This window comes from Seriola lalandi, unplaced genomic scaffold, assembly GCF_002814215.2.
Source record: "Seriola lalandi dorsalis isolate HSWRI2012SDOR001 ecotype SW California unplaced genomic scaffold, Sedor1 jcf7180002054583, whole genome shotgun sequence".
Taxonomy (NCBI): domain Eukaryota; kingdom Metazoa; phylum Chordata; class Actinopteri; order Carangiformes; family Carangidae; genus Seriola; species Seriola lalandi.
This window is the reverse complement of record NW_019525136.1, coordinates 1,322,321-1,337,021: the sequence shown is the minus strand read 5'-3', so window position 1 is coordinate 1,337,021 and position 14,701 is coordinate 1,322,321. Positions and strand designations below refer to the sequence as shown.

General features: G+C 41.4%; 1 protein-coding gene across 1 annotated transcript in view; it reads left to right on the top strand.

Moving 5' to 3' along the window:
• ldlrad4b (low density lipoprotein receptor class A domain containing 4b) overlaps positions 1 to 14,701 on the top strand; it is a 230,340-nt gene that overhangs the window by 6,113 nt on the left and 209,526 nt on the right. The gene's annotated exons all lie outside the window — the stretch shown is intronic.

Here is a 14,701-nt window from a genome sequence, read left to right as displayed (position 1 = left end):
TATAATCTGTCTGAGTCTTCACTTGTTTGTTCATAAAACTGCTTCAAATGCTTAAACAACGGCGTTCATTCACGTTCATGCACAACATATATATATATATATATATATATATATATATATATATATATATTCCAAAAACAACCATTCCAACTGAAATTGCTACTCATATCACAATCACAATATATCTCAGTACTGCCAAAATAATCACAATATGATTTATTTTGCATATCATTCGACACTAATATACATATGTATATGTATATATATGATAGTAACCTGTAAATCTTACCTTTAGGCTTCAAACACACATAACATACGAATAATGAATACTTTTATTTATATGGCATTGAAATAATTGCAGTAGTTACTTAGTTAATAGCTGAACTTATTCAAAGTAAACATTAACATAAAGGCTGACTGTAAGTATTTATAATACAACTGTCTACACTTTTCATAGACACTGGAATCTGCTTCCAGCTAAGAACAGACTTTCACTCTTTTTCCCATGATGCAATACACTGAACATTGAGTTACCCATCATGTCAACATTCATTTGACTGTGATTCAGTTTTTTGATTGTAATGAATTGTAGTTTTACAGTTGTGCTGGATGAGTGTGCTGGCATTTGTATGTTCATGTGTGCTAGTGTAAGTGTTGGTGTGGCAGACTGTGTAATGGTGTTGCATGTAAATGAATGTGTTTAGTGTCTGGTGATTGTTGTGTGTGTACCTGCCCAGGGACCGCAGATGGAAATGAGCTAATAGCTAAATCTGGCATGAATCATCTCCTCTTATTTTGAGATGAATGTTTTTATGCAATGGTTCTTGATTAATGAAGTCTCATAACAATAACGTTTTTTTCTTGCCAACAGACGGAAGCGTCAAAGAGCTCTGTGTTGAACATGCAGCTGGCATATGCAAGGAGATTGTGAGTGACTTTTCCTACATGTGGAGGATAAAGACAGAGATAAAGAAATGGTCACTGCCCAGGCTGGACCCCCACCCCACCCCACCCCCCATCACTGAAATGCCAACAGAAAGTGTTCAGAGGGTGATTGAACAGGAGAAGGCCTTAAAGGTGATACATGGAGTCAGTAAACAAAACCCTCAGTCCCCTGATTGAGTCTGTGGAAGAATATGTCAGTGTGTCACCTCAAACCTGTGCTCCATCTTTTCAATAATGGTTTTCTGACTCCAGCTCAAAATGACACACACTTGACAAAGGACATGAAGAGGGCCACCTTCCAGTAATTAGATGAGAAATACTCTGACCCTGTGGCAGATGAAAAAAAGCACATGTAGCAGATGACAGGGAGAGTACATCAAAACCAAAGCTGCACCGCAGAGATTCAGTCTCCACGATGGCAAGAGAGGCTGCAGAAGGATCATCTGCAGAAGATGTTGCAGAGACGGAGGCGCCAGAGAAAGCGGAGCGAAGTCTGGCTAGACGAATGTTCAACAGCCTGGCCCAGCTGCCGTCTCTGACAGAGATGCAGTTGCAGTTGAGCTCAGCAGCTACCTGCAGGCGCTGGAGGTTGATGCTTGAGGCAGATCCACTGGAGCCATGGAGGCTTCACCAAGCAAATTTCCCAAGAGTGGCCAGCTTGGCCAGGAAGTGCCTTTGTGTTCCTGCCACTAGTGGCTCTTCAGAGAGGGCGTTCAACACTGTGACCTGCCACAGATCTGCTCTGAAGCAGGAGGCAGTTGACAGGCTTGTTTTCCTGTCTAATAACCTGTAGTGGCTGCTATAAGCAATGAGGCTGGGCTAAGTAAACCAGCACAAACACAAGTGTTGACAGTGGGTTTTTTGTTACACTTGAGTAGAAGCAATGAGTCCAAGTAAAGAGCTTTAGTGGGAGGACGCAGGGAGATTTGTTTTGCACTCTGCAACACTGAACAGCAGCTATTTGTAATTTTGAGTGTTGCCTCGTGTATGTTGTTGTATTTGAATTAACTTTTTCAATTTGATTATATGCTGCCAAACCTTTGTATTTAAGTGTACTAACAATGAGGCAAGGTAAACATGCACACTGAGATGCTGTGAAGAGAAGAGATTTTGGGCGATGCAGAAGTAATCACGCCAATTCCTGCAATACTGTAACTGAAGAAGACAGACTTACTTTGAACTAGTTTTGAATTTTGAGAGTTTCATTGTGTTGTAGTCGGTTGGGGAAAGAAACCTCCGGTCCTGCTGTACCTGAAGTCAGTTTTTATTTGTACTTTGTGCAGCTTGAGTTTATTGTATTTCATGAAAAAGTGTTTTCTTTTCTGAGATATTGAAGTCACTTGAGAAAAGGTTTTGTATTTTTCTGTTTTAATATTGCAGTTTTACACATTAAATGTTCTTTAATACCTCTATACACCGATCAGCCACAACATTAAAACCGGTGACTGGTTTTAATGTTGTGGCTGATTGGTGCATATATACTAACACGGTTAAGAGTACAGTGATAATGCCTGTATAGTGCCATGCAGCTGCCATGCCAGTGTTTATCCCTTCAGAGGCATTTATATCAGATTGTTAAGAAAAACGAATATATCTTGAAATATGCAGTTACCGTCCGTGCTTCAAATTAAACCATGATATTAATTTTAGGCCATACCGCCCAGCCCTACTTACACACTTATTACACATGCTGGGCTTTTTAATGATGGTTATGAGATTTTCTTTTTATAGCTCTGAGCCACAGTCAGAGGCTTTCCGTCCGTCCCATTCTCATGGACACGATATCTCAATAAAGCCTTGATGGGATGGAACTTCTTCATATTTTACACAAACATCAAGGATGAACTAATTAGATTTTGGTGGTCAAAGGTCAAGGTCACGGTGACCTCACAAAACACATTTTAAACCATAATTCACAAATTCATTCATTAATTATGACACAGTTTAACTCAAATGTCCATAAGGATAACATGAAGTGATGACATTTCATATCTAAATGGTCAAAGGTCAACTTCACTGTGACATCATCATGTTCTGCCAAAACGCTTCTGGCTATTATTCAACACTGCATCCATATTTCCTGCAACTTAGCTGGTTGGCAGAGGAAACAAGCACAAGGCGATAATTCTAGTTGTCTTTTTAATATTATATGAAAAACAAATGTTTCAGAGATTTGTTGGTGGCTAATTAAAAGCTTCTTGTGGCATCAGTAGCTCCACAGTCCTGAGTGTGGCCCTGAACTCGTCCATAGACTAAAGTGTTTCTGCTACAGTGACTTTTCTCCTCTCTGTTATTGAGGGTCCTATTTTGATAAAATAAGTTTTATCATTGTCAGAAATACTGTGCATCGACTGGCCTGTGGGGGGAGCTACATCATTTGTTCAGACATGTATCATGTGCGCTATCTCAGATACCAGTAATTGGATTCTGACTGAAGCTGGGTGAATGATACATCTCATGCTTTTCAAATCACTGTGACCCAGACCGATGATATAGTTCCAGGTCTAAAGGAGTTGGCACATTCAGTACTATTTGGTAGTCATGAGTACATTGCCATGTGTGTGATGGTTATTGTGAATAAACACACTTCTTTTTCCACCAGGAGTCATTCCCCTGTCCTCATTTATCTCACCTTTTGCTTCTTTGGGAACCCACTCGCCAGATTTCACAGCCCTGAAGCCTCAGAGAAGAGAAACTCCCCAGCATTTGGCTAAAGTCTGTGCCGATCCCACAGTGATCCCGCCTTTCAGAGACTGCGGTATTAAGTTGTTGATTAAATAAGTAAGAAGCCGTAGAAACAACCAGAAAGTGCTGGGGACAGCGATTTGATATTGTTTTACAGTTTCACAGACGACATTTAAACATTTTTGTCAAACAGCGCATTGGCTTACTGCAAGAGTGCTTTCAGTACACTTCATCCTTGTTTGCATAGCTTCATTTAACCACAGAGTCTAAGTAGAGATTTAATAATTCAGTGAAGTCTCTGCATGGGAGAAAAGATTGGAGAATGAGACGCACAATGATGTTACCCTGAAAACCTCCACTTCTGAGGGTTTTCCATTTTACTCAAATTAAAGATTTACGTGCTCTTTTATGCATGGCGTTTCTCAGCACTGCAGACTATGAATCTCATTGAAACTAAAAAAAAGTATAGTTTCAACAATAACATTGTGGTCAGTGGGGAGAAGGAGCCGACGTCATCCTGAATTCCTGAATATTTACAGATACTTTCATCTGGCGGACTGAGATGTTTCCCAGTATCCTGATGAAATACGGCAGGCTCTGTGTGAACCGTAAGGTGGATCTGCTCTTCCTGCTCTGCTCTTTGGTAATTTAATAAACTGGCTGCAGAGACTGTGAGCATAAGCCTCACATACACTCCTGATTGCGTCTGCATGTTTGTGTCACATGCACATTCATCTGCTTGTCTGAGAGTGTGTACAAGTGCATATTACACAGCTGCAGAGTGTGTATCTTATCTGTACTTGTGTCTGTGTGAGTTGTGTGTGTGTGTGTTTGTGTACTTAAAATAGCGCGTGTGTTAGTGCTCTTGTTCTCATGGTGCTAGTCTGAGACGTCTTCAGCCTGCCTTTGTTTGAGCGCTGTCTTGTGGAGCAGACCTCTTGCTAAAGGCTGACATGTTAGCAGGCTGTGGTCTCTGCATTATTGATGCAGATTGTGATGGGCCATAGGCTACAACTTAAAAAGTCAGAAGGTAGAGTGAACTCCGGCTGAACTCTCAGGGAATTCAGCTGGAGACAGTGGAGACGGGGGCCATTCTGGCTTCAGTCTGACACAGAGAGTTCTTAAACTGGGAGCTGAGAGACGACCTGATTCTGGTGACATGACAAGTTTACCAGTGCATTTTAATGAGCCCGGGTCCCCGGGGGAGGCTAAGATGATTAAATTTGGCTCATGGGCCAGAAAAGTTTAAGACAGTCTGCTTTAGATAGGGACTGAACTGCACTTGGTTTTTCAGTGGATACAATGGCTACATAAAAACTACCTTCACTAATGAGTTCTGTAAAATGCAATTAAAGAGGTTCTGTTGCTTCACTCATCAGTTAGACCTATAAGAACATTTGACTCAATAGTTAAATGTGATGTTATCATCAATACCGCAATTGCTGAGGTTTTTCTGAATTAAAAGGAGACTTACAAGCAATTTGGACTTTCTTGAAGTTGGGGGCTCACAAGAGTATATGTGTGTGTGTGTATATATATATATATATATATATATATATAGATAGATAGATAAATACTTTATTGTGTCCATGTGTCCATTAGCTCATTGTTGATAATAATAATAATTATAATGATAATAACAGTTAATAATAAATAAACAATAATAATTAGATTAGTCCACTTCCTGTGGCTGAGGTGTTCTACAGCCTGATGGCAGTGGGAACAAAGGATCTCCTGAACCTCTCTGTTCTGCAGTGAGATGAAGCGTTTGCTGCTGTAGCTGCTTCTCTGTCCTGCCAGAATGTTGTGGAGAGGATGGTTGGTATTGTCCAAGATGGCCTCCACCTTACATTGCATGTCTCACTCCACAACAGTCCTGAGTGAGTCCAGACTCCTGCCAAGCACAGACCCAGCTTTTTTGACCAGCTTGTCCAGTCTGTTTTTGTTCATGTCTGACATGCTGCCACCCCAGCAGACTGCAGCATAAAAGACACTGGCCACCACTGACTGATAAAACATGTGCAGCATTTCACTGCAGACGTCAAAGGACCTTAGCCTCCTGAAGAAAAAGAGCTGGCTCTGCCCCTTCAGGTAGATGTGTTCAGGGACCAGTCCTGTTTACTGTCCAGGTGCACACCCATTTATAAGTGTGCACCACCTCAGTGTCCTTCCCTTAAATATTGACTGGCTGAAGGGTGGGCCTAGACCTCCGAAAGTCCATGACCATCTCCTTGGTCTTGGAGGTGTTCAGAAGGAGGCAGTTCTTGTCGCTCCATTCACTGAAGGACATCGTCAGATCCCTGTACTCCTCTTCCTGCCCGTTCCTGATACACACCACAATAGCTGTGTCATCTGAGTGACACAGCACACACACATATATATATATATATATATATATATATATATTTATATATATACTGTATATATTTCAGTAAATTAAGTTGAGCTGTTTTTTGAGGATGTTTACAGAACATTGCAGCTTCATATGACAAATCGACTCAGCAGTCCACACATCCATGTTTGTTACAGTGACCTTTGACCCTTTGGCTCAGTTTTGTGGGTTCAGAACAAGTTAAATAATAATAATAATTATTATTATATTATCATGTTAGTTTTGTTTAATGTCATTTCATCTTTTTCAGTTACTGTACAGGTTTCAGGAACTTCTACTTTACTTGGTGTTTACCATTTTATGTGACTTCTTATTTACGCAGTTTTGGATTGATAGATAGATAGATAGATAGATACTTTATTTATCCCCTAGGGATAATTGTGAACACGATATCTCTGTAACACCTTGAGGGAATTTCTCAAAATTTTGGTAAAAACATTCATTTGGACTCAAGGACAAACTGATTAGATGTTGATTCTGATTAGATTATTTACTCCACAGCTGCAGTTACAAAGTTCAGATTGAGCTGTAATTGTCTCAACTTCCTGATGAGTTCTTGTCAAAATAATGGCCTGTAAGATTAACAATTTTTAGTGTTATTTTTTATTGTGATCAAATCAAATGTTTGTGGGAGGAAACCGGAGTACCCGGAGAAAAACCCACGCAGACACAGGGAGGACGTACAGACTCACAGAGAGGTGAGAAGAAGAAGCTGTTGGTTTCTTCTCTCTGTGAAGCTGCAGTCCTGAGCCCCTATGTTGCCAAGAAAGGGGGGTGGTGGGGTGTAAATAGTTAGGTGGTGAGGGGGTTAGGGAGGGTAAGGAGAGAGGGGAGAGAGGAAGGAGAACATGGGGGTGAGGAGCAGAGGCAAAGGTTACTCAGATGGAGGTCAGGTCCCTCAAGTTCTCTTGAAGAGCTGGCGGAATCGTTTCCAAAGAGATTTCCTCTTGGGTTTGCGCTGAGCCTCCATCTGCTTTTCCAGACACCTTAATCTGTCCCTCACTTCGTCCATGCCTTCATCCTTCTTCTCCTCCTTATCCTTCAGAGCCTGATTTATGGTCTTCAGAGACTCCTCCAGGCTGGACTTCTCCTTTTGCCACTGGAGTCTGTTCTGGACCAGATCTCCCTGTGCCTGGATCACTGCTGCCTTCAAGTCACAGTTTTCCAGCTTTTGTTCAGCCAGGAGACGAGACCTGTCCTCCTCACACTGGTGACGTGACAGTTCCAGGTTGTTTTCAGCCTGGGCCAGTGTGAGCTGGAGTTTGGAGGTCTCTTCAGTCTCTCTGGCAAGATGTGTCTCAGCCTTCTGCCTCCTCTGGACTTCTGCTTGGAGAATTTCCTCCAGCTCTCGGATCTTTTGTTCAGCGTCCATTCTTATCTTCATGGACTTGAACAGTGCGTCGTTGATGAAGGCCTTTTCCTCCTCTTCCTCAGCGATCTTCTTCTTCATCTGGTCGATGTCTTTGACAATGACACGCTGTTCTTCCTCCAGAGCAGATATCTTGTCGTCCTTCTCGCCCATGATCCGATTCAGCTCTCTCTCAGGTATTGTAAGGAGAGCTTGTTCGGGCATATAAAAATCCAGACCAGTGTTACTGGGTCTGGCCTCAGGCGGGTCTTGGTTGGTGTCTGTGTTCTTCTCCTGTCCCTCCTCTCTGTGCTCTTTTAATGGAGCACTCTGGGCTGCAGGAAAATTCATCTGCACCCAGGACTTGAGGTCAAACCCCTCTTGGAGAGTTGAGGTACTCTGGGGGTTGATGGGCTGGGGTCCTTGGCCTCCATCGCAGGCTGCTTCTCCAGCAGATTTCATGTTCATCGCTGCTTCCATAGATGAGTTTAATGATCTCAAACGTTTTCAGACTTGTCTTCTATGTTGAGGACTTGACTTTCTTCGTTTCAGGAACGCAGGATGAGTGTGTTTCGTTCAGTTGAGTTGATGTTTGCTGTACGTGTCTGGGAGATGCGGTGTTCACTCTGTGAATTTGTCTGCAACTGAGTTGATTCTGCTGCTTCTTCAGTTATTACATGAAACATCAAAGCCACAAGAAATGATGATGTCATTACATTCTTGAAAGGAATCTGTGATGTCAGTACATTCTAAAATGAAATCGATGATGTCATTTATATTCAAGTGAATTTGTTTATTTTCAAATGAATTTATTTATCAAATTCAAATTCAAATAACTTTATTGGCACGAACAAAAACATGTTGCCAATGCAATTTACATGATATTAAAATACATAAATAATTGAAAAAAATATGAATACTGATACAGATTTAGATTTTCACATATTACAATAAACTACAATATAATTCAATACAACATAACACCGTTTTATAACTTTATTTACATACAGTCATTTAATATAGATGTGTAGTGTGGATGTTGAGTCCCTCAGGCTGTGGCAGACAGAGGAGCTGCTGGTCCTTCACCTAGGAGAACTGATAGTTTCTCCTCTGGGGTTAACATGTGGAAGTTTGGAATCTTTATTCCTCCACACTGGAGACAGCCAGAGCCGGAGGCATATTGTCCGTCTGTCCGTCCCGTTATCATGGACACAATATCTCAATAACGCCTAAATGGAACTTCTTAAAATTTGGCACAATCATTCACTAGGACTCAAGGATGAACTGATTAGATTTTGGGGGTCAAAGGTCAAGGTCATGGTGACCTCACAAAACGCAGTTTTAGATTGATAAATCAATAGATCAATATATATATAGATAGATAGATAGATACTTTATTTATCTCCTGCCACCCAGAGCCGGAGGCATATTGTCCTTCTGTCTGTCCCATAATTGTGGACACAATACCTAGATGGAACTTCTTAAAATTTGGCACAAGCACTCACTAGGACTCAGGGTCATAGGTCAAAGGTTATGATCACAGTGACCTCACAAAACATGATTTTGGCCTTGTGAACGCAATACCTCTAGAAGTCCTGAAGTGAATACATTGAAATTTGGCATAAAGTGCGCACGGACTCCATAACAAACTGATTCGGTTTAGATCGTCAAAGGTCAAGGTCATGGTCATGGTGATCACAGAAAACACTTTTTAGCCATAACTGAAGACTTCACACAGCGAATATGACTCCGGATAAACAGGGATGTAATCTGAAACTAGTCTGTTTGGCGAAGGGTTAGACAATGACAAGGCGGTTCTAGTTTTGGCGAAATATTGGCAAACTTCAGGTTACACACACACACACACACACACACACACACGTGTTATCATCTCTGTGGAGTTGACATTGACACTTCATGAATTCATTCAGTGATTGAACATTAATCCTGAAATGGATTTATACGGTGGCTAAGACGGGTCAACACAATGCAAAAGCCACAGCAATACAAACATGCTTTTCTATTTGTGTTGTAAATTTAGTGATGTGTTGACCTGTCTGGGCCACCGTAGATTCTTAAGTCTGGGGAGCTTGTTTAAGTGTCACGCAGCAAACAGAAAAAAATCAGGTGTGATACAAATCATCCTGCCATCGATACTTGAATATTAATGAAATAATATTCCATTATTAACGGAGACAGAAAAACAAGAAAGGAGGATAAAGAGACAATAAAGTCACTGCTGAGATTGACCCTATATACTATCAGTCTCTATTCATCTAGACTCAAGTCCATGTTAAATGGAGCTGGTTTGCTGATGAGACATAAGACAAATAAGCAATAAGGTGTGAAAATCAGCATGTTTAGCCATGAAAGCAGTGCATGGATGAGTGGTATATGTAGGGCAAGTGAACACCCACCCAAGTCAACCAACTGCCTGGTGAGGTGGGCCAGAAAAATCTCCAAGACAATGGGAGAGATGACACACAAGAACAAATAATAAATAGCATTTTCCAGTGTAACTTTAGGTACTTGGTGTGAATGGCCACATCTTCTATAGTGCCCATCCTGCCCCTGTAGTTTACCTGATCTGTTTTTATCCGATGCCATTCGCCATCATCTGCTCTCTGTGACTTATTTAAGGTGGTGTATTTCCCTAGCTCATCCACAACAGCAAAAATCTCTTATGGCAGAACTTTTCTAGAACTTTTTCTTTCACCACCAAATTGTCAGAGAACTTGTCCTGAGTGACTGTCAGCCATTATCATACCTATTATAATGTATTCCAACCTTGTTTCTAACTGTGCTGCAGGTTCACTGCACAACACTGGCCAAATAATACCTTAAAGCTGGCATGCCTTTTGTTTTCACTGTGTGCTGCTGACTGTGCTTTGTAAACATATTTGGACCATTTATTATGGCTAAATAATAAATGGCTGAATTCAATACAATGCGAGTAGTAATGTGTATTCCAGTCTTCAACTTCAAGTCTTAGAAATGTTACACTTTCTTAGTACACATATTTTTCTTGTCAGAATTTGGCCATCATACAATTTTGAACTCTGACACGACATGTTTTTCCATGTTGGTTTGATGTCTTATATTTATTTAATTCTAGCTGACATGAAGAAGTTCTCTGACTTGAAGACACGTGCAGACACTGAAATTGGTAAATTGACAAATTAGCAGATGAAGCCACCTTGCCCTGAGGACCACGGCAGAAGAAATCTGCTAGTTGTGTGTGTGTGTGTGCTTAGTATGTACACCACACTTTGAAACCAGAAGTTGCTACCACAAGGTGACACACCAACCACCAATAAATGATAAAAGAAGAAGGAGTAAAGACACAGGTGGAGGCAAAATGCAGCTCAGGCTGAAGCTGCCTCTGTGCTGCAGACTCTGCTTGCATCTCCTTCTGTGATCAGTGCCATTGCAACAGCTGTGGAAAACAATACTCAAGTATCAAGCGCTCTTTATCCAAATGTGGAAAGAGAGCTAACCGGGTTATTTCGACCATCAGCATCACACAGCACTCAAGAAATGCATTAAGTGCAATAATAGCTTTACAACAAGTGTTAAAAATCCCTCTAAAACTGAAGATGGACAGACGTTGACCCCAGATATCAGGCCAACATGTCAGTGTATCAGTGAGGAGGATGCTAACAGCTCTGCTGCTGAGAGCACCAGCAGCCCTCCCACAGTAACAGCTGCAAACAGAATCCATGTAAAGCACCTTAGACTTTATAGAAAATTGTGTCTTAAATAAATTGCCACAAAATGATGGTTGATACGATTCTGAATATGATTTTGCTGACAGTCGGAAATTAAAATGATTCAGTGTGCTACTCAGTCATCAGGTTTATGCTCTTTCCCGACTGGTTTCAGCTCATCTCCGGGTTTGTCCACTTTAGTTTTAGGTGTTGGAACAAACCTCAAGACGTACTTCACACATTCAATGTTTTTTATTTTACCTGGAGTTTGGAGAGAACATGGTATGTCCCATCACAGCTCCCTTCACCTTCAAACTGAGCAGAAGTGTAATCAGCCATTACTGAAACCCCCTGTGTGGGTATGTAGAGCTTTTAAAACTAAGTCCATGACCTGTCTGAATGCCTCTGCTTCCTCCCTTATATTGTGGTGCTGCTGTTGTGTCTCTACATGTTGAAAATGGATAATTATAGGAAATACGCCCCAAACTATTAAAATGAGACCTGGAGCCTCATTTATCAACCATGTGTATGCACACCTTCGTACTTAAACCATGCATAAGCTCATTTCTATGCATAGAAACAGAATTATCAATTTCTTCTTCTGCTTGAAAGTGTGCGTCCATGTAGAACCTCTCCTGGACCACCACACTCCCAGAGATGTATAATTGCAGGCACATTGATTCCTAAATGACAGACACACAAGCAAACTCTACTGTCAGCCATGTAATTACAGACAAATTGTAAACTATCATTCCTGAAGAAATGCATTTCTGTTTTTATTTGGAAAACAAGGTCATCATTTCATCTTATTTCTCTCATACTGAGCACATGTGGTTCAAAAGAAGGGATCTAGCTGATCTGTTAATAATAATCAATTGTAATCAGTCTCCACTAAAAATGAACTGTTATGTTTTACTATCAGAAATCTAAATCAACAGGTGTATTTGCTGCTACAATTAAACTGTCCACACTCATGTAAAGTGAAAGGGCGGATGTGGCTCAGGAGGTAGAGCGGCTTGTCCACTAATTAGGCCGGTGGTTCGATCCCCTGCCCCCTTGGACATGATACTGAACCCCACGTTGCTCCTGATGGCTGTTCCGTCAGTGTATGACTGTGCGTATGAGTGTGATGTATGAATGTGAGAGAATGTGGCAAGTATTGTGAAGCGCTTTGAGTGGTCAGCAAGACTAAAAAAGCGCTATATAAATGCAAGTCCATTACAATCACCAGTGCTTATACTGTATCTTTATTTATTGGACAAAACACAAATCAGTTATTTCAATGATCAGGTTTTCAGCTACAAGACATTATGAAAACATAGTTGGACATTACTCTGTGTTTTAATGTACTGACAACAAGCTCAACTTCATATCTTGAGAGCATAAGCGCTTCCATGGTGGGGAGATCAAGAGGATTTGCACACATGCCACATAAGTGGCGATCTCACAACAACCGCTTGTAATAACCACTTGTATGGCAAAGCACGGAAACACTGTAGGACGCGATGTGAAACTCAGTAACACTCATCTTTATTTTTTGTGTAGCTGTTAACAAAAACCAAAGCACTGAATAATTGGATACATTGAAATCATATGATGTGACTAAAATGACTAAATTCAAAGTGTATTTTTTTCAAAGGGCTTTGAGTGTGAAATTAAATTAAGATTAAAAATTTGCTGCTCTGGAGGTAAAATATTGTACTATAATTTGTGTGTGTGTGTGTGTGTGTGTGTGTGTGTGTGTGTGTGTGTGTGTGTGTGTGTGTGTGTGTGTGTTACCTCTTTGGGACCTTTCCCAGTATAAACGCTGATCTTGTTGGGACCGGTCGTCCTCATTGAGACCAAAGCTTGGCCCTAATGAGGCAGAACGTCATGTCTGAGTGTGTAAGGTCAGAGGAAAGCTGTGAAGTGAGGTTAGGGAAAGGTTATAGTCAGGCATGAATTGGTTAGGGTGAAGGCAAGGTAAGGGTAAGGGTTGGGCATCTAGTTGAGGTGTGTGTGTGTGTGTGTGTGTGTGTGTGTTTATGTCTGCTATGCTAATAGTGTATAATGAGTCATACAGCGTGGGTTGGTGTAGGCAGACGTAGGCTTCAGTAGGATTGTTTTGTGTGTGTTGCTGTGGGCCAGTGGAGGCTTCTGGAGGTTAGTTCAGGTCACGGGTTGGTGTGTTGGTACGTGTGGAGGAGGGATCGCCTCAGAGTCACTGCCAAGACCTTCAGGGAAGTTTCTCTGGCTTTGAATCCACAGTTTTAATTGCTGAGAGTCTTTGTGAATACCAAGGGACAGCACTAACTCACTCCCTTTCTTCTACTCTCTCATCCCATCTCTCTCTCTCTCTCTCCTTCTTTTCATGTCCCCCTTTCCTTTCTTGCCCTATCAAAGAGTCTGGGTGTGTTTACATCCTGAACTTGGTGGTGACAGGTGGGTGGTGCAGTGAGCACCACTCTGAAGTCATTATGACAGTAGATTGGAGGAGACTCACATTTCCAGGCAACCTTTTATGGCGTTGAATGAATTGTTCTTTTGCCTCATCAGCAAGCAGTCCACTCATCTAAGTCCTTACAGCAGTGCACTTCTTGTGTGCAGTTCTCTCTTTAACCAAAGAGAAAAGCTTGTGTAATTTAGTGCAGTGGTGCATGTAGCTGCTGAAGAGCCAGATGTTTCCTTGAGGAGTTGGTGGAAACCAAAACCGAGCCAAAAAGAGATTAACTATGAATGTCATCAGGTGGCCATAAAACCTGACTTCACATGAATGCTAATGTTGCTCCATGTCTGCTAAATAGGTCATTTTTGCTAACGCGTTAGCCATAACAAATATAGTGATAATATGTCAATATTGTGCTTATGTTGTGTAAAACTCAGTGTACAGTATGCAGGATGGAACATTTGGGGAAATATGTTTTCTGTCGTTCAGAGTGAAATTCAAACATCAACCTCCGAGGCTGAAGAGAATGAAGCCAATATGGAAGTACTAAAAAACCCAAAAATGCAGTTCCTCTAATGGCCACTAGAGTCTGGCTTCAGCAGTGAGTCAATTCCCATAGACTCCCATGTTAATATGTCCAACTTTACAGCAGAAATAAACATGTTTACAGCCTGGTACAAAAACAGTTTTGGTTTCTAATTTTCTCCCTCATGAAAACTGTAGAGGGGAATGAATGGAGTGAAATTTTTTGAACTCACCTGTTTACATTTTATTAAGGTTTAAAGTTGTACATAATTGAGGGCGTGCCGTTTTGAGTGACAGTTGGGTTGAGCGTATGACATAAGCCGGTGCGCACCGAAGTCTTGGCTCTACACTCACCCCTCCTCTTTGTGCATTTTTGCATTAGCTGGGATTTCGGCAGAGTCAGGTACTGACAAGATGGCGATGGCAGAGCAGCTCACCCTGAGCTTCAAAGCAGCTCTTTAGAAAACTGTGGGTGACATTCTGATCCATGAGTACTCGGTGGTCATGTGCACCCATCTTCAAACTCGGCCTTCATCTTGATCTCAACTACACACCTGTAAAGTTTTGTGACCATATCATGCACAGTTGATGTTATCACGCTGTTAATAAAGGTTTTGGATCTGAACCTTGAGGTTCCGGTTTCACTTTGGCTCTTTATAGGTACAATGGTACCA